Genomic DNA, 20383 nt, shown 5'->3' on the forward strand with positions numbered 1-20383 from the left:
GTTGCAAGAATTCCTGTGGTGCTGTAAATTAACCTACTGCAACTGATGCTCTCACTAATTTGTCATAATCGCCTGCAGCAATCACATGGAAAAAGAAAATCTGAGGGCTAATGATTATTTGCATGGTTTGTTTTGAAATTAAACTTTTTATGGAACAATGATGGCTAAAATATGATACTGAGAATCATTCTGAATTAAATATCTGATTTCTGGAAATTATCTTGCAACGCTCCCTCTGTGTCACCCGCAAGTTGGTCCTAACCCCTGGTTTGGGAACCACTGCATTATAGCTGTGCTTGAAGGGCAGATATCTCAAATACAAGGAGAAACATGACAGCAACACAGTGTGCAGCATTGTGGATGGAATGTAGTGTATATGGATGAAACTCCACAGAGGGAAGAAAAGGAGATGCACTTGATTTTGTGGTTTAGAGAAAAGCCATTTACAGAGATCACTGCCTTGTTTTGTGATTCCCACCAGCGACATCCACCATCCAATGGAGCACAAACTGGAAGTAATCTGGGCTCACACGACTGCGCAGAGACCATATTGAAAAATGAGAAATCTGATAACCTCACTAACATCATATGTTGGTAGGCTTTGAAAGCCTGCAGTTACCCTCACCAAGCTTTTATAATAAAAAAAAACACAAAAAGATCCATAGAAGAACACAGATCAAATAGAAAAGCTGATCTCAATGAAAATGAATGTGTTGTATGCAGCTGGAATGTCTGCAGTTATGTTTTTTTTGTTTGTTTATTTTGAAACATAAAATAGTTAATTTTTTTCAAGCCTGGCAATATGCTGGGACAGAGCCTGGTTTATCTGAGGGACCGCTTTGGCAAACATTAGCGAAGAGCAGCACACCTGTTCAAACAGCACAGAATCACGCATCAACAACACACCCCAAAACATATGCAACTTATAAATGAACACATTCCATACAGAGATGTTTGGTCTACAGCTAAAGTTATCCACAGCAGGATGGGTGATGGAACTAGATTTAGAGTCAAGCTTCAAAGTTCCTTCTTGACCTTGGAAAAAGCAGCTGAGAACTGAGTCTCTGCACCAGGTCCATTGAGTAGCTGCTTTGGAGCTTTCTGTTATGTATCACATGATCTTTATCAACACGGGGAGTTTGTCCAGTTGTATTGAAATTGTATTTCAATTTCCTCTTTTTTTAAGCACTGACACAAGTTATCATCTGCGACGGCTTAAAAGCTGAAGTTCAAAAGTCCAGTCTTGACACTCACATTATAAAATACCATACTGTATTATCGTTATAGTGCATTTTACATGTTGTTTTTACTGTGAGAAATGAAACCGAGTTGATGAAACTGGAGGACAACAGTTGAAAGTGACCTAAAAGAGGTTTAAATACTTTACTCTTGTTTGCCTTGCAGCTCATTGAACCATTGGTGATGTGAGAATCCTCTTGAGAGAATCATGGCAGAGTTCAGTTCAGTAACCAGTCCAGTGACTTGTGGTATACTTGATTAAACATACTGTGGATGCCAAAAGACTAAAGGGTGAAGGCTGATATGATGCAAAATGAAGCTCCTTCAGAACATGACATGTGCATTAACCTTGTTAAATCAGAATACCTCAGGAGGAGCCTTGAAAGGTTATGTAGGAAAGAAAGTTTATAGTTAGCATTTATTTTTCCTTGGATGAATTAAAACCAGTTTGGATGGAGTATCTCATTCGTAAAAATTTAAGATTATGAATGAAAAAAAAATTCAGTTCACCTTCGGGAATTGTACATAAACTATTCTTTGCTTGCGAAACTACCTGTCCAGCTATCGGTCGACCATAGACAGGTCTCCAGGGTTTCGCTGGGCCAACATAGCTTTAAAAACTAGATCAACTGGGTAGTATGCACAAGTGTCTTTAGAGCAATTCACTCATTGTGCATTTTAAGTCATATCTTTTTATTACCAATTGAAAAAAAAAACTGTTATTATTGAATATTGAACTTACAAACATGGAGAGGCCAAGGCAAATTACTCTGAGTCTGCTGGATGTGTAAATGGGTTCAGCAGCACAATCACGATAACAACATGGGTGTATTTACAGCTGCCCACAAAGAGCACAGAAAAATCAATTCATGCCTCTTTAGATTTCAAATTGAAATGTTGCACCTTGTGCTCAAGTGCTATGACATAATGAAAGCAATGCTTCCGTGTGATCTCACATTTTGAATAATCTTTCAAAAGTGAAATGGACCATAGTAAAGAGCATGGTCATATCGAGTCTACAATAAACCTTTAATCTGAAATCTGACAAATAAAAAAAGGCTAAAATGACAGATTTATTGAACAGCAGCATATTGTTCCACTGTGGGATTTTACCTGCACCACAGTGTCACATCCTCTCTGGCTCTCAGGGATTTGATATAATTACATTCTTGTAAGTTCCAGCTTGGCCCAAATGTCATTCAGAACAAAACTCCCTGGGTAATTGTAATTGATGTGCAGTTGTTTTTCATGTTTGTTGGCAAATACTTCCCAACAGAGTGGGACAGCTTAAGACCTGTAATCACAAGGGTTTAGGGCTGATTCTCAGTCCCCTCTTCATCTAGAGAGCAAACACACCTATTTAGAGCTTTCGCTGTCTTCTTCCTCCACAGGTAAAAAGCCTGGAGGGTAAAGTTTTTGTATCTTCTCCTCCCCACAAACCTGCCTTTTAAATCTCTCTCAAGCTCAGCGCTGGAGACTCAATAGATGCAGCGAGCATGGCGTCAAGAATAAAAAGCCTTTGAAATTGCCACAACGCTTTTGAAGCCTAAGTCCCACTGCTCGACGCTCTCCGGGTTTTCATCTCCCCATCTCTCCTCATTTGCAGAGGAGCTCTCAGGGCCTCGCTGAGCAGCTGTAATGAACTCCAAGGAAAAGCATCCAGAGAGAGGAGGACTGCATGGACAGCCAGGCAGGGCCCCTCCGCGCCGCACTGTATGTGCCGCGAGATGCTTAATGCAAATACACTGCTTGCATATAATCCACAGAGTTGTACCAGTGCAGCAAATCTTCTCAATCATTTACTAAGACATCCATCTTTATTTCACTGTTCGTGAAGTAATGCTGAATGAAAGAGGAAGTGGAAGGAAGAGATGTGACATCACAGGGGTCTGTTATGCCTGCTCTCTTCCAGAAAGTAGTTGGTTCCCCTACTGCGCCTCTACTTTGCTGCTGTGGCTGTAATGGGTAGGGATGTTCATTTTCCAACTGAGCGGATTTGGGAGTCGAGGCGGCCACCTACCAGCCTGTGCACAGTAGGCGGTGGACGTCTTCATGAGCAAACAGAAAAGACTGACAAACAAAGAAACACTCAAAAGCAGCAGCAGCGTGAGGAATGAAAATATCAGGCTGATAAACAGGATGATGCTGTAAAATGGCAGCAGGTAAGGTAATGACACGTATGGTCAGGAAATGAGGTTGGTTAATTATGGTCTGATGAAAAGAAGGAATAAAAAAGCCCTTCGATTTACCCCAAAGATGCCGATTTCCATTTGCGACAGGGGTAACTTCTTCTACATGGAGGGGCAATTAGGTTTAGAGGGATCTCTGAGACTTCTACGGGGAATGAGGCGTGTCGCCTGCAACATAAGAAGAGAGAGGCACATTGAAGCAATTCATACTGCAAGTTGAAGAAAACACAGTTATGTAATTTCATTCAAAATCAGACATGGACAGTGACATGTTTCTGTTCCAGCATGAACGGTGTTGCAGTGCATACTAGTGAGGGGGTCTGCTGGCACGCTGACTCCCGCTGAGTTTAACGTTGCGTTTGATAGAAAAAGGGATCACCTCCGCCCACTGCCCACAGCATTTTAATGTTTCCTAACCAGCCGGAAACTCTAATATATGCATCAACAACAGGCTGAATCAGCGCACAGAGCTCAGTGCCAGGTGGGGAGCAGAGAGAGGAGGAGGAGGAGAGAGGAAAAGAGAGGAAGGCATGAGACGAGACATCATCATAATGTACCAGGCTGCATGTGAAGTGCAGTGACTATTAGATATGAACAGGAAGAAAACACAAGACGAGAGGAAGCAGATTAGAATCACGTTCTGTTATCAACTTGTTAGTTGATAATTAGCTTCTCAGTTCAAACCCCTGTTGAAGCAGTAACTCCCAACACAGATACATCATTGAACGAAAGCACAGATAACAGCAGGTAAAAGCCCCCCCCCCCAAATTACCACACACCAGCAGCAGAATGATGATACCAATGAATTCAATCAATCGGTGTCAGGTCTAAGTTCCTCAAAACCAAGTGGTGCTGTAAGGATGTGGACTGTACACCAGTCTAAACCCTGTGTCACACAAATGACAGTTCAATCAAACTGATATCGAGTTAAAGCTGCAGTATGCAAATTCTAGATATCAATGATCTCCTACCCCTGACTGTGGCCTTGTCTGATTGGCTGAACAAGCTGCTGCCAGGCTGTTTGGAGTCACAGTCTTTGACAAAACAATATAATACAAAGGTTGCATACTGTAGCTTTAAGGAGAGCTGGACATGGTTAGCAATGTAAATTCATACATTCAGAAACTGTTTATTGACCTATAGCTGGGGGCAGTGTTGTTCACAGGGCTGCGGACTCTTGGCAGTGAGGATGGCAGGTACAATATGATACATGACCTCTTTCCAGAGGGGTGAAACACCTTCCAATATTATAAACACTACCCTCATAAATGTGTGATTTTTAATGTTAAATACATAATGCTACGTGTGTTTATGGTTTGATTATAGTTAGTTGGCCTGTTTTTATGAGAGTCATCAGCCAGATTTCCTCAACACTGTGGAGTAGCCAGGTAGAGGGGTAGAAATCCCCATATCTGGTGGCCCCTTGCACATTTTAATGCCACTCGTCCATCACATTCTGTTTGTTGCATACCTTGATTGGTTTGTCAACATGTAGTGAATTACTATAAAGGAGAACTAGGCATTAGAAAATGAACATCCACTTTGCTTCACACGAAGCAGGAGAAAATTACTCCGTGACAAGATAAACCACAAATGTATGATGTGGAGAAACATATTGATCAGACATATGTTATTGCAGGAAGTTCCATTACACAATATTTTATTTATCAAACATAATTTTCAGAATATGACATTACAACTCAACTGTTTCTGGAGGAGCAAGCGCAATGTCATATTGACTCGATAAAATGTCACTGGAAACAAATTTAAACACGCAAGTTAAATAAAAAAGAACAGAAGACATGAGTCAGTATAAGGCTGTTCCCTATTGTGCATGATCAAGTGTTCCTGGGCAAGAAACTGAACCCCAAATTGTGTGAGTGATGTGTGATAGAGAAACTGCTGCTTTGAGTGATCATCAAGACTTGAACAGTCTTCAGGTACCACTGATAGAGGTGGGGTTCTAAAAAGATCCAAACAGGACCACAATACGCATGGGAAACCTAAAATCGTACAGCTAAGGTTGACTGGTCTGAGACATGAAGTCCCTAAATATTGCACGTGAGAAGGTTCCATAGTGTCGTGGTTATCAAGTCTGCTTTACACATAGGTCCTGGGTTCAATCCCCAGTGGAACCATGTTATCTGCAATATTCCACGTGTCTCAGACAGAAAGAGTTTCTCAGATTGATGATATCCTGACATGATCATTCACTTGACTGACAGACACCTTTCATTTAGCTGTGGTTGTGTAAAACATGCTGCTTGGAGACTGTGAACACAGCAGATGAAAATTTAGTTTTTTTCTTCATATACCTTTAAAGGTAAGATAGTCCTTTTTTAGTCCCACAATGGGGACACTTGCTGTGTGTTTATGTGTTTTAGGGGCATAGCTTTGATAAGGGTGTAGGAGAAAGTGCCGCCTGCTCTTACTAGCTTTTCCAGTATTACCAACCCTGTCTTTAAAAGGTAGTTGACCTTATTCGTTGGCAGTTTTCTTTTTTATGTCACTGATAGTAAAAAGCTTAAGTTACAATCATTTCACCTGGTTTATTGTGTGTGTGTGTGTGTGTGTGTGTGTGTGTGTGTGTGTGTGTGTGTGTGTGTGTGTGTGTGTGTGTGTGTGTGTAGTGTGTAGTGTAGCAATTTTTATAAGCCTGCCTTTAATAAATGCCATACATTCTGGTCAGTTGAGGTAAATAAAAGCTCTGGTCACTTGCTGTAGCTCCGGGGAGGAGGAAGAAGAAGAAGTAGATCCAGAGGATGGTGGTTACGCACTCAAGAAGAAGAAAGAAGAGGTAATATGGTCATAAAGTAACTGGGAGGACTTGTGAGTACTTGGCTATTTGGCCGGCAGCCGTCTTTTCTGTAAAAACGTTGCCCCTGAGCCAAGAAGAAAATGTTCAACGACATTTACTGAACACTTATTTTTATTTATTCACAGCACTGTGCTGATTTACTTTTCTACATTTCCAAATACCCAAACAATAAACTACACTGTTTGTCACTGCCTCCCAAGACAAACCATTTGAGTGTCTGTTTAATCTAGTACCCCGAGCACCACTGTGACATTACCTGTCAGTGCCTGCAATAAAATACATGTTCATATGAATGTTTCCTATGGCGATTATTTAGAATCAAAATGAACATATCATATAAAGACTGTGGGTGTGGAAAGTAATCAATCAAAGGACTAAAGACATCAGCCACTGTCCCCACCTCCAAATACTCAAAGGCCCTGTACACACTAACATGTGGTTTTTGTGATCCAATCACAAGTGGACAGCTCTGAGTAAGTGCATTCATACCTGGCATTATAATGTGGCCCCACATTTGTCTCCTGATCTGATCTCACGTCCCCCGCTCTATATAAGAAGTTATCTTGTTTTTACACAGTCTGAGAACACAAGTCCGATGTCACTGTGTGTGTGTGTGTGTGTGTGTGTGTGTGTGTGTGTGTGTGTGTGTGTGTGTGTGTGTGTGTGTGTGTGCGTGTGTGTGTGTGCGTGTGCGTGTGTGTGTGTGTTGGCACAAACAAGCGAAAGAAGGTGGAGAAACGAGTAAGGAGAGTCTGAATGACTGTCGTGCAGCTGCGTGTAAAGAAAGATTTTTACAAATTTAATAAAAGCGTAGATCATGTGGTGATCAGTGTTGATATTGTGGCGGTGGTGAGTGCGTTCACAGCTGTACTTAGAGCTGTCCACTTGAGATCTGATCACAAAAACCACATGTTAATACCAGGTGTGTATGGGGTCAGGACCACTACAAGGGGTCATGAGGATCCATGAAATTGTATTTGTTTTGCTCAAAATGTTTCCTCTTTCATGTGAAATAATGCTCTTTACTATTTTGACTCTGAATGGCACAAATCACTTTTCATCTGTTCATATCTTAACCACCTATGATCAGGGTTTCCCTGAGGTATTCATTTATATTAAGGGATTATCAGCAAAAAAGTTTGCAAACTGCTGGTTTAAGCTTTTAAAAATAACTAATGTTGTTTTCACAGTGAGGACATTTTCACCTTTTAGTCAACTTTGTTTCAGACAGACATTATGTAATTCAGCTTATGTTATACCCATGGGCAGGGAACAAAGTCCAGGCAAACCTTTACCAAGCACGAGTCACCCAGAGCAGAGGGGAGATAGGGGCAGCACACGGCTGTAGGGGGGGAACAGAGGACTGGCCGTAAATAAACCACCTATACGTCTCCGCAGGCTGAGTAATGGAAGAAGCAGCCACTTGTCATTGAACCATCCCCCAGTGAGGTCTGATGACGACTGGTACACTGGATAATGTGCCGCCTCTGGCCAACTCTGCCTGCTCAGTAACTTTACAACTCGTCACGACCTCCATGAGCAAACACTCCACTAGACAGAGTTACCTTGAGTTTTCTCATTTTACAATAAAACATGTTTTGTTTCTTTCCTGGGAAAAGGATAGACCTTGCAAAGTCATTCTCTTTGAATTGATTTTTTTCCCCACAGATTTTCCCTCTTGTAATAGCAGCAACAACAGCATCTGTGTCTGACAGGCACACAAGCATCAAAACAATCACACTGTGAGAGAGAGAGCATGTTCTGCTATTATCAGAAGAGCTCTGCAAGCAACAACTCTATCGTGCAAACCTGACACACAGATCCTCGCATGTCTCACGTGACTTTCCCACTTGTCACCTGGGAATTGAGGAGCATTTTAGAGGCGGTGTTGATGAACTCAATTCACGGTGGACAGGCGAGGGGGGCGTCAACTCCCAGATGATCTGTTGCAGCTGACATAAAAAGAGATTTAAATTTAATTACCCTGATAAGGGTGGGATAAGAACAAGACAGAACTGTATGTCGGGAATAATGACACTGGTTTGGACTTGAAGGGATGATAACGCACTTCATTCTGCATTGTATAATTTAGTTTTCCTGTTTAAAGATATTTAGAAAAACATTTTAGTTAACAGAGAGTAAAAGGCATATTTAAAGGCTCCAGGGAACAATCACTTAAATTAAAGTTTATGTGTAGCCTTCTTCCATCTGTTCTTAAACAACCATTTACTTCCTTTTCCCTTGTTAATTATGCATACTCAAAATGAATCATAAATAAATAAATTTCTTCACATTTGCATTTGACATCCATCAACCATTCATGTACATTGTTTAAAGTAATGAGACTATTTTAGGGGCAGAATAAACTGAGACATTAAAACTTGTCAAATGAACAGCACATTCCAATTACAGCCAATTTTACATCACTGTAGTAATCTGGGACCATCAAGAGACACGCCGGTGACAATAACTGGAACAGATCCCGACAACACCGTATGAGCATTTGGCATGATGCACTGGGGGATATGAAAAATAATTGAAATATCATGTTGCCGTCATGCTCCACATCAAACTGTTTGCTAGTCAATCATCTGTATGATCAAAATAATTAGCTGTGATGAGTCATCTTGACTGAAGGATAAAAACAAATACAATCAACCAAAAACTTTAAGAAGCTTCTCTGTGAAGCACAAACTCCAGGACTCATTGCACTGTAATGCAGCTTGTGATGGGGAGACCCTAGCTGTGTCTCAATTCAGGACCCGGTCTATGCAGCCAATGTCCGCTGCATCCTCCAATGGCCGCTTACACCACGTCGGATGAATCAAAAAGGGGCGGTCTGGTCTTCCTATTGCGTCACAAGCCTGTCCCACAGTTACAGTTGTCGCCTCGCAACAAAACTATAAAAGAAAACTTTCTTCTGTTGATTGGAAATGTTGAATATATGTTTTTATAACATGTCCACCGTTAGCTATTTGGTTGAGTACTTACATAGAGAAATTTATTCTCCTGATGTTTTCATCTCGCTTTTTGCCGCCATTACCTCTTTGAAAAACACTGAAGCGCAATGAATCATGGGATATATCGGGCCGGGAAAGATCCACCCGGTGGAAGGACACATGGAGGAGCCATCGTATTGGGACAGTCTACCCGTGCCGCTGTGATGCAATTGGCCTACGACTGCAGCCGACGAAGGGTGGGGCCCCTAAATGTAAATGTAAATCTAACAGCAACATGCCATATGGATAAACGTGTCCCAAGGACAAACGGGCTGTGCTCCTTTGTGACCCTGAACTGCGAACATTAATCTCTCCATGGAGGTGAGGTCCTGGATGGAGATTTCCCACTGGCTGTACATAAGATTCCCGTTATCACTGGAGTGCAGGTTCTCTGCTTACATAATGGTCGTCTCTAAACACACGGACTCCCAAAACTTCTTCACTGTCGGAGGGCTGGCGATGTGGTTTCAAGGACTTACTAAGCTTAATAATGGTATTCACATACTGTGACAGTTAATATGCTTTGGCTAAATAGAAGTTTAGTTTTGTTTAGTGAAGCAGAAGTACTCTTAGAGGCTGTCACACAGCGTTGTAAAAACATAGGTCCTCAGCAAAATCATGGTTTTCCTAAGCTGCCAGCAAATTTTAGATGACCTGGGAAGGTAAAACATTTTCAACTTTTCAAGGCAAGATGCAGAGTTGCAGGACTTGGCCCCGGCAGCCAATTTAATCAAGCAATAGGCGGGTTTTACCACTTTACTACTTCCTGTTATGATGCCCTGTAGATAAGACAATAGCAAATACTGACAAAAGATAAATATTAGCGGTGTGGTTTTACAAGGAGCTGTATAATTCAGGGTCACCCCATTATTCAAACAACCCTTGGCGAACCCTGGAGTTACGTGAGCAGCCAAGTAAATATCTCTGGTGAGTATAATACCGTTTGCCCAATGAACCCAAAAAGCTCCACTTTTTGTTGGCTTTTTCTCCCTCCTCATCAAAAAATTATACAAAGGCAAGAGTTTGACGTCTGCTTGAATCCTGTTTTTTCCTGATATTTACTTTGATCACCCGCTTACTCACACAGCCCAGGTCCACATATGTACATGGCACACCACACTTTTTCTCCCTGGCTTTTCCAAGGTGATTGTTACCATATTAATGTACAGTATTCACACTCACTCACTCAACAATCTTTTCAAATCACCGAAGATCTCCAAAGTGGTGACAAATCGTCTTTGCAAGAAAAGACTGATAAAGATAATCTAGGAAAAATACCCTCCTCACAAGCCCTGACTGCATGCTGCTCTGTTATTCCTACCTGATTGGGCACAGTTTTAGGTGTTGCTGATTTTAGCGGTGGTGAAAGAAGGATTCATATCTTTTACTAAAGTAAAAATGGTGCTACAACAGTGAAAGAAGTAAAGGTAATAGTTAGGAGAAATCATTCAAGATTTAATAAACAGAATGAGGAATGTAAATATCAGTATTGACATATACAGTAATTAAGTAGCAAAGTAATCTTTCTCTGGGTAGAACAGAAAAAAAAGGAAACAGATAGTATGTTGGTCAGAGGTTGATGTTGTTTCTCAGAAACAGGCCTGAAGCAGAGGACGCACAGCCAATGGCAGGTTTACACTCATCAACAACAAAGTCAATACTGGTCACTGGTTTTAACGTTGTGGTGTATATCTGGTGAGACAGACCAATCAGTCTTGCTGCTTAAATGCTGATTTTCCACATCTGTCACTGAAATGGAAAAGAGATCTGGACTATGTCTGCTGGAGACAGGGAACAGATATGTTGCTCTGTCTCTACACGCTGTACTATTACTGTATGTTGTATGTTGCGAATACAGGTTGTGTCAAAGAGTTATTCACTTCCAGGGTCATGTACCAGTGCAGCCAGTCTGACTGTGCACAAAACAATCATCTGCATTTCTGAGGGAGGGGGGAGTCAGGCTTCAGGGGTGATGGCGTTGGTGTGAAGTCAATACTGTACACTCCCTCTCTTAATCAGCACAATACAACAAGGTCAGCTGTGGAAACACAGTCATGCGCTGCTGCACCACCAACACTCCAGCAACATCCATCAGGGCTCGGTGCAGAGAGCCGCTTTTCAGACAACGAAGAGATAAACGCAAACACAGGGAGCGTCTGAGGCGTCCTACAACACACAGCGCTAAGCTAGTGAGAACTTTTTTTTCTTTTCTGTTGACACAAATCCCGGAGACACACCACCCCCACCTTTTACTTCCGTCTGATAGATGAGTAGCTTGTACTTCTGTCGGTTATGTCACACATAGTTTGCCGTGTACTGCACTTCTCCAAAAGCAGGTTTAAGCGATTTAGTTTTATATAATCCAGAAATCCTAATCTTCCTGCTTTTGGTAGATAGGCTGTTTTGTGCCCCCGTCTGTAACTATGCTTGGCATTACTCGAAAAGAGAGGGATGCAACTGTTTAATGTTGGACATTATAAGCTATTCTTTTCAATATTACCCTATGAATCATATTATTTACTTCTATTAAAACCTGAGCAACAACAAGCCCTTGCTGTTGCACTCATAGATGGCACTGTCAAGACCTGATAGGTTCATAAACTTGTCCTGCACTGATTATGACACGATCAAACAACCATTTTCTCCAAGGAAGAAAATTAAACAAGGTAATATAAGTGGTAATGTGAGAGAATTAAACATCAGCCGACAATATCGCTTTGACAGAATCCAATTAACCTTTGCCGCTTCAGTATGAGGCCTTTGGAAATCGGCTTTGCTGTAGCAGCTCGCCCTCTATCAGTCTCCCTATCTCATTTCTCTCAGCAGCATCACATCATTGAAGACCGGAGGGAGAGGTATTTATAAGCTTCAGTTGTAAAGACAAAGACAAAAAGACAAAATTATTGATGGTGCCCACTGCCCAGCTCACACAATGTAATAAGGAACTGCCTGAAAAAATGGAGGCTACTTCCCAATTAATTATTGCAGTTTATCGCGCCTCTGAGTGCTGAGTACTCGGATCTGTGTTACAGGAAAGGCTTTGTGCTCAACTGGGCCACTTCACTGTGCCGTGCGTTGCCGCCAACACCACCACCACCACCACAGGCATTGTTCTGATATGCTCAAGCAACCACTTCACAGCACATTCATGGCCTATATCTTCTTATCCCCCAGGAGCAGATCAAGGAACGGAAAAACAAACAGGCCTTGTAATGCACGTATAATCAGGAACGTGGGCCGGTCTGCCTGTGCAATTCCTGAAGGATAGGCTAACATAGTGGAGGGGAACGGTGATCAGAAAAGAATGTGGCAAAGCCTCAATTGCTAATTATTCCTTTTTACCGTCAAGAATGTTTGCAAAGCTTCACCTCTGTGTTTCATGGACTGAATATGATAGCTATAGTTTCAATACTCTCTTCAAGACAACAAATTAAGACCTTTAACAGTCTTATAGGTAGGGAGCCAAAGCTATACTCTCGCCAATGAAGTGAATCCAATTACTAATGATTCTCTTTTGGAGGAAACCAATCTGCTGCATGTATTGTGTTCATTGGCAAGATTTTTTTTTTCACATCTTAAATGGAATGTGAAATTCTATGGGCTCATCACAGCAGTAGCCGGCCAAGAGAACTCACAGGTGTCTCACCAGAGACAAAGCTTAATTCATATTCAGCAAGCCTAATACATTTTTACTAAACATTTGAAAAGAGAAAATAAGGATTTTTTACTTATTAAGCATTTAGATATATTATACAGTGTAAAATTAACAGCAAATATCTACTTTGTATTCTCTGTGCTAATGGACAACATCCCAGCTGGAATATAGACTAATTCAACACCAGCTTCCTCCTGATCCATGCACCTCCTTGCAATACGAGTATATTTGTGCAAAATAACACAGAGGACAGCGCCCTGAAACCATTACAGCAATAGGATTCAAACGTTTAAACTGAAAAGTAACTACATCTAGTACATTATGTATATGTTGAAGTACTAAAACGGCACTTCGCTTGCAGGGGCTGAGTGAACGTACTTACTGGTAGTTACATTCTACCACTGCACAGAGGTCATAAGGGAGGTTGATGGATGGGTGGGCATACAAATAACAAGGGATAATGTCTCTTGCATCCTGGGTTAAAAAAATGTAGGTGTGTTCTACTGAAAGATTATAGTGAAAGATTATAGCCTAAACATTATAATAAAAAATGTTTTTAAAAACCTTTGGATGTTAGGATAATTCTAATAATTAAAAAACATTAAAAGTGACAATTTTGCACTGAAGTGAAATGTTGAATAATACTAATAAGTATTATGTTAAATAAAAACCTCCCCTTGTTTATTTATTATGTACACTTCCTTTGTTATGTATATAATCATGGCCTGAATAAAGAAACCAAGTGTGCTTCCATAATCATCATGATTAACATAGACAGCAATATTGACAACGTCCCTCATTATGCTAATTGCACAACAAGCATTTCCCTTTGCTTATCACATGAATGTTAAAAAGAAGTTTGTCTGAAAGCATTAAGGAGTTATGGCAGCCTCGCAAAAATCAATTTGTTCTCATTGCTATGCGAATGCATGCAGCTCAGGGGTCTAATAAGATCATGGCCTTCATGGTGAGAACCTTTAAGTTTCTATCATGTATTGTTCTCGACTGTATCGCCCCGATTGGCACTGAAGCAGAGCGGAGCTAAATGCATCTTATTTTCTGTTGGGCCCCAGGAGATTTTCTTATGCAGGTGTGCTGGTGCATACCACATGAAGGCACATAGCCACTGGACACTACAGCCCAGTTAACCTTGGTGGGGTCCCTCTCACAAACTGCCATGTCAGCATACAGAACATCGCATTTCTCTCAGTGGCCCTACATTACAGCTGGAATGGTTGTGGGCTGATGTGTTACAGCTGCCTACAACAGCTGTCTCCTGTGGGACGAGAGGACAGAAGCGAGAAGGGGAAGGGAAGGTTAAAGGTAAAGCCACTGACAGCACTGCTCGCCTGCAAAATGACACACCTGGAACACCAGAGAGTCCTGTGGGACCACTCAATACTGTGGAACAAGGGGAAGAGATACATACACCACTGGTGGCCTCTGTGAACGCAACCTCTACCCACACAAACAGCATGTGCGCCCTTGTCTAAGGTTAGACCAATATTGGATATCATATCAGCTAAGCATTGTTCTCTTACATTAAATCAGTTTAACTCTAAATCAGGATTGAGTCAGATGGCAATTTGATATGTCAATCTTAAGTTTTATTAAATAATGAAATCTTTAGGTCTCTGTGTAGTATTCTACAGGTCACACTGTATTCTACAGGTCACACTCTAATGTCATTCACTATAAACAGTAGTTCAGAATTGATAGCTGTGACCTTACTGATAAGGTAGATAACCACAATAAACAGCCAGCGTCTCTGAGTCTCATGGTCAGTCTCTCTCAGTGGGACAGAGGTGAAGGGGATCTACAACATGAGTCTGTGCCCTGACAGGACATTTGCATTTAAAATATGCCCAGTTAAAAACAGCCATGAGAATTGGGAGATATTACACAGCAGTAACTCGTATTGCTCATCTTTCCTCTCCACTATGCACCAAGCATCATTAAACAGTTCCTGCCAAAAGGAGACACATGAGGCTTTTTCAGTATATCTTTTCTCTAGTGTATTATATGATTATTTGTGCACGTAAAAGGTTTGGATAGTTACAAAAGCTCAAAGTCTGTGGTCAAGGTATCTCCTCTCCCTCAGAGACAACACTGCTCCTGAAACACCTTGCCAGTAGTCTGGCCGACACTTCCGCACCATGTAACAATGGCCCACATTTGCATAATGCACACCAGCAGCTAGTCTGACACGCTAACAAAGCCAGGTCAGAGCAGAGGCCAACATTTCTTACACACGCTGGAAGTGGTTGACCAATCACAGCAGAGTGGGCCTGCTAGCCAATCAAAGCAGACTGTGCTTTGACGGGAAGTGGGTCTTAAAGAGATAGGAGCTAAAACCAAGAAGAGCTGCAGCAATTAACAGTATGGGGAAAGTGATGTGTTTTTTGAACATAAGAGCATGTGAATGTTAACACGTTAAAATAATGAATCTAAATATAAGAACGATATGTCTCCTTTAAGACATTTGAACCTTCTTCCAGCAGCTCGCTTGATTTATCCATCATAAAAAAAACATATCAGCATCGAGGTGCATCACTTGATGACAACACCTCACATATAGTAAGCACTGCACACATTTGTCACAGCTAACCTCTTAGCAAACAGGGTAACATTTGCGTTGATTGGGAGTTGTGTGGCTTAACGATTAATGCAAATGTTGACTCTCCTTATACTCTCCTCTGATTTGAGCTCCACCAGCTCATTAGAGAAACATCTGGCTCTTTAGCTGCAGAATATTCAACTTTATACAGTTTTTAACTTTTCCCGTTTCTCTTCAACACACAGTGACTGTATCAGACCTTGCTCACCGGAGGAAGTTTGTTCCTGTGACAAATTGATAAGAGCAGATTAAGTGAAACTAAAAGAATGAACTAAAAGAGTCCAATTCTCACTGTAGAGCCGAGTAGACATCTCTGGGCTCATCACCAGAAGCCACACATTTTACATTAATCATCTGTAGCCCATTGGCATTTCTATTAGGACATTCAAATCTGACACAGAGGACAAAAGAGTTAAAATGCACAGCAATCGACAACAAGAGTAGCTTCGATTTTGTGGATGCTAATGTCTGTTGCAAACAAAAGAGAAAATTGCCTCCCAGAAAGTACTGTGAAGCAATTAAAGAGTGAAAAGTTGGGGCCCAGAAGCTGGTGTACTGTATGTTATTGCTGTTATAGAAAAAACTGCAAGGTAACTTTGAATGAATCCACTTCCAAACCTCAGTATTGAAGGTTTCAGAATACTAAACCATTTGACTGCAGGTCATATACACATGCATTATTTGTGAGCGTTGCCATTTTACCTTCCCAACAAAAGCAACAAACAAAATTAGAGTTTGTTACTCGGGGGCTCTCATTAAATTGCCATGAAGAGGCAGCGGGAGTTTTGGAGAGCCTTACGTGAAAGCAATGAGAATGGGAGCTCAGTGTCAACAGCAAAATGAAGGAACGAGAAGCGGCCTCATTTCCATACAGTACATTAAAGAAATGATGTGTCTTGTTGAGTAATGTCAACAAAAAACAGCTTCACAGACCAGAGACAACAAGGAGAGGACGGTATAAGCAGATTATATAGGATCTATATATATAAATATAACTCTATGATAGCAGTGTTGGAAAGACTTCTATAACATTACTGTATCATTAAACATAGCTACACATTAAAAAAAACTGTTATGCTGCTGCAGTTCAGTTGCTGCAGGTGTCCCTTAATTCCAGTTTGAGAAATACATGAGTTTTTGGGAAAGGATCACAATGATAACCATGTTGGTGTGAGGTCAGAAGCAGAGCAACGCCACGTTCATTTTTTTTTTCCAACAACACTGCATTCTTTTTGCAGGAGCTCCTTTGCTTCAGATTCTTGCTGTAGCAGTGCCGTATCTAGGATCTCTCTAAATTAGCGGCCACAATTTAAACAGAGGGGCTAATTATATGTCCGACACCCATTCACAATTATCCCCAGCTGCAGAGATGAGTCAACAAATTAGAATTTTGCAGGCAGATTCAGAATCGGTCGTCCCCCTGTGTATATAGCTAGCTACCCACATGTAGATACATCCATGTAGAATAAAGACACACAAATGCTGCCAAGCCTGGATTGGTACAGCTATTGTATAAATTGAAATAGAAAAATTTGCACATTGTGAAAAAAAAAAAATTCTTGGCTCGAGCAACCATCACACATGACTGTGAGGGATATCAGGAGCACAGATATGTCACACGCAACAGTTTCTGAAGTGATTCATTTTAGACACAATATCTGGCTCCATGAATGAAGTGAAGGAAAATCGCAAATGACTCAGGCGAGAAATCAGCTGCCTCACTCGTGATTCACAATCACTTGCACCTTCACCCGCATTTTGGCAACCAGCTGAGTGGTGACATCCAGTCGTATTCTTCCTGGTGCCCAGTGCAGCCATTATAACCTGACCTCTCTTATTATTACTCAAATCCCACTATCATCCTCACCTCCTGCTTATGCCTTGATTTTTGTTCACCATTATTGCCTTTGCTAACATTTAATGCCCATGTATGTGTTTGTTAAGGGGGTTTAGTTCTTTCACCTGATTTCCAGTTGATTCTTTGATATCTGCCTAAAAGAGCGGAACATTTTTTCACAAGCAGTGAATTGTCCAGCTGCTGGGCCAACTAAACACAATCCTTTTCATGGAGCATAGCCATTACATCTCACTGTACAGCTAATGTGCTAACAGAGTCAACAAACACAGAATTACCGACATCCACCTGTGAGTAAATATTTGGATGCAGCTTGTACATTTGTCCGCCCTTCAGCAGGACAACTGCGGTGCCATCACTGTGCCGGTCGACTGTATATTAAAACCCAACCAGTTCATAAAACTGTCAAAGTGGCAGTGGCATTTTATAATATTCTAACTTCAGTGGCCAATGGGAAAAAAACAGATTATTTTCCTGTCAGCAGAGTGAATTCAAAGCTCCACTCGGGAGTGATCAGTATTCTGTCCTGTGGTCTCATCAAAACAAGTCTTATCCAGGAGCTCCCCGTAAGACATAAGACAAAATTATATCTGGGTGTCTCATACTGGGGTCAGCAGTGGAGACATGTGAAACGTAACAGTGGACCTAACAGTTATCTCTCAGCAGCCGGGGGTTAGTACAGTACGCCATCACACATCCAGCCCTCTTCCATATTCCACACTGTCCGCAGCTAAAGGGGGGGGGGGGCACTTTTAGAGAGCTGAACTAATTCCATTTCTCAAGCTCAATGAAGTTCTGTTTGTTATTGCACTGGAGGCAGTTACACAGCTTCAATATCCTTCCCAAGCACAAGCTCATCAGAGTTTATCCTTGACCCCCATAAAGAGGGCGAGGCTTTACTTTGTCAACAATTCAATCATGTAATTCTTTCCCATTTCATAGGCTGATGGAATCTGCTTTCACTGTGGTTTCATAGCGGCTGTGTCTTCACTAAATTATACTCTCTGCACAAAGCATTGAGCCAGTATAGGGTGTAATATCAGCAACACATATGGATGACCACTAATATACCTCTTCATGCCAATATCATACGTATTGATCTGTACAGAAGCTTTACATTTTACCTAGGGGCAGCAATTGTTGTGTTATTGGTTCCTTAGATCACTTTTCTACATAAAAAAGGACATATATTCAATACACATTCAATTGTATGCCTCCGTGCCAGCGACAGCCAGAGGCATTATGTTTTCAGGTTGTCCGTCTGGTGAATGTTAGTCCGTCTCTATCTGTCCGCCTCACTCTCCTAAACACAATAGCTCCGGTAGACTGAGAGAGAGTTTTTTTCCAATTTGGTACAAACGTTCACTTAGACTCAAGAATGAACTTATTGGAATTGTGTGGTCAAAGGTCACTGTGACCTCACACAACAATATTTTGTCACATTTCAATATTTTTTACACTTATTGTGACAAAATACACTTAAAACCTGTTATTAAATTCCTTCGAAGTTTTCACTACATATATTACACAAGTCCGGACAGACCTGGATGTGAACTGCAACTTGACTGTTTTTCAAAAGTCTACAACCACAAGGCAGTAATTCCAGCTGCTTATTTTTTGTGTTTTGTTTACCAACCCAATTACCCCAATGTCCTCCTAATGCAGGTTTTGCCGCTCTGTATATGTACATAAACATTTCTACCTTTAAATTGTATATTTTTATTCATCACCTATTTCTCAAACACCATGACTTTTATCAATAACGATTTTAAGGTCAGCGACTTGGCCCCATGAGGCTTCTGTAAAATGTTTTTGTAAATAAACAATGACATATCCTCGATTGAAGCAGATGATGACAAATAAATGTGCCAATATCTAGTATCAAAAGTGCTGAAGGGACTAATAATCTAGATATGGAATATGACTTACTTTTTATCTGGAAAAATTACCAAGATTCTCTGGTTTCATCTTTTTAGATGATTTAGGGAATTTATGATTTGATGTTTTATTTAGTTGTAAAAATTATAGTTTGTTTTTGACAAAAGAACGAATGAATTTGAAGATGTCAATCTGGGCTTGCTAAATTATGATCTATATTGGTCAATATTTTGTAGCATTTTATAGAATCAGATGTTAATCGACAAGATAACTGACAAATTGATCAAAAATGAAAAAAAAAAAGAAAACTACTAACTAGCCATTATAAACCCTGATGAACTGAGGTTAAGAATGTTTTCTAAAATACAATAAAAAACATAAAATTAAAAGCAACTTTAAAGGTAGGCTAATACTCGCAGTATGCATTAAAGTGCACAACTGTCTGTGGCCAAACTGGTGCATCTCCAGCTTATCATTTAACACACAGATGAGGCCACTTCTACTTACAGTCAGACCTTCAGCCACACTGTCTCAGGCCCATCAAGATGGAGCATCTATCACCGTGATGTAAGGTGTGTGCTGCCCTGGGATTGACTCGGAAAGAACAATGTGTTTACAGTGTCTCTGAAGGGACGGGCCTTCAATTCATCTCTTCAGTCAAGTCCTTGGACATCATGCGGGGTCCCTGCCACATGGAACGTCATCCCAGAGATGATGAACTGGTACACTGACATCAGGGTTGGACCTCACTAATACTGTTGTTGCTGACTGGGAGAAAATCAATCCCTGCAGTCAGTCAAGCCTCTCCAGCTTTTTCCAGCAGCATATGAATATATATGGCTCTGGAATGAGATGCTGAATCACACATTAGGGTGTGTGGGTGTGGCAGAAGTCTGATTCTGAATCATAGATTTATGAAAATGCCCAATCTTTAAATTCGACCTTTGAATTCAAGTGGGATTCTTGATTCTCCAAGTATTTATTTTGTCTCTATTTTGTCCAAGAAATGAAAAAACTCTTGTCACGGCAATTAGCATTAGCAAAGAACAACTACATACCGGACACAAGTAGCCGATCTCTTGATCTCCACAAATCAAGATGGTAAATGGTCTGTATTTATATAGCACTTCTTT

At 41.0% G+C, this 20383-nt stretch overlaps 1 protein-coding gene across 3 annotated transcripts in view; it reads right to left on the reverse strand.

Moving 5' to 3' along the window:
• The window catches only part of iqsec1b (IQ motif and Sec7 domain ArfGEF 1b), a 201252-nt gene that overhangs the window by 135586 nt on the left and 45283 nt on the right, over positions 1-20383 (reverse strand). The gene's annotated exons all lie outside the window — the stretch shown is intronic.

Source organism: Hippoglossus stenolepis, chromosome 3 (assembly GCF_022539355.2).
Source record: "Hippoglossus stenolepis isolate QCI-W04-F060 chromosome 3, HSTE1.2, whole genome shotgun sequence".
NCBI lineage: Eukaryota > Metazoa > Chordata > Actinopteri > Pleuronectiformes > Pleuronectidae > Hippoglossus > Hippoglossus stenolepis.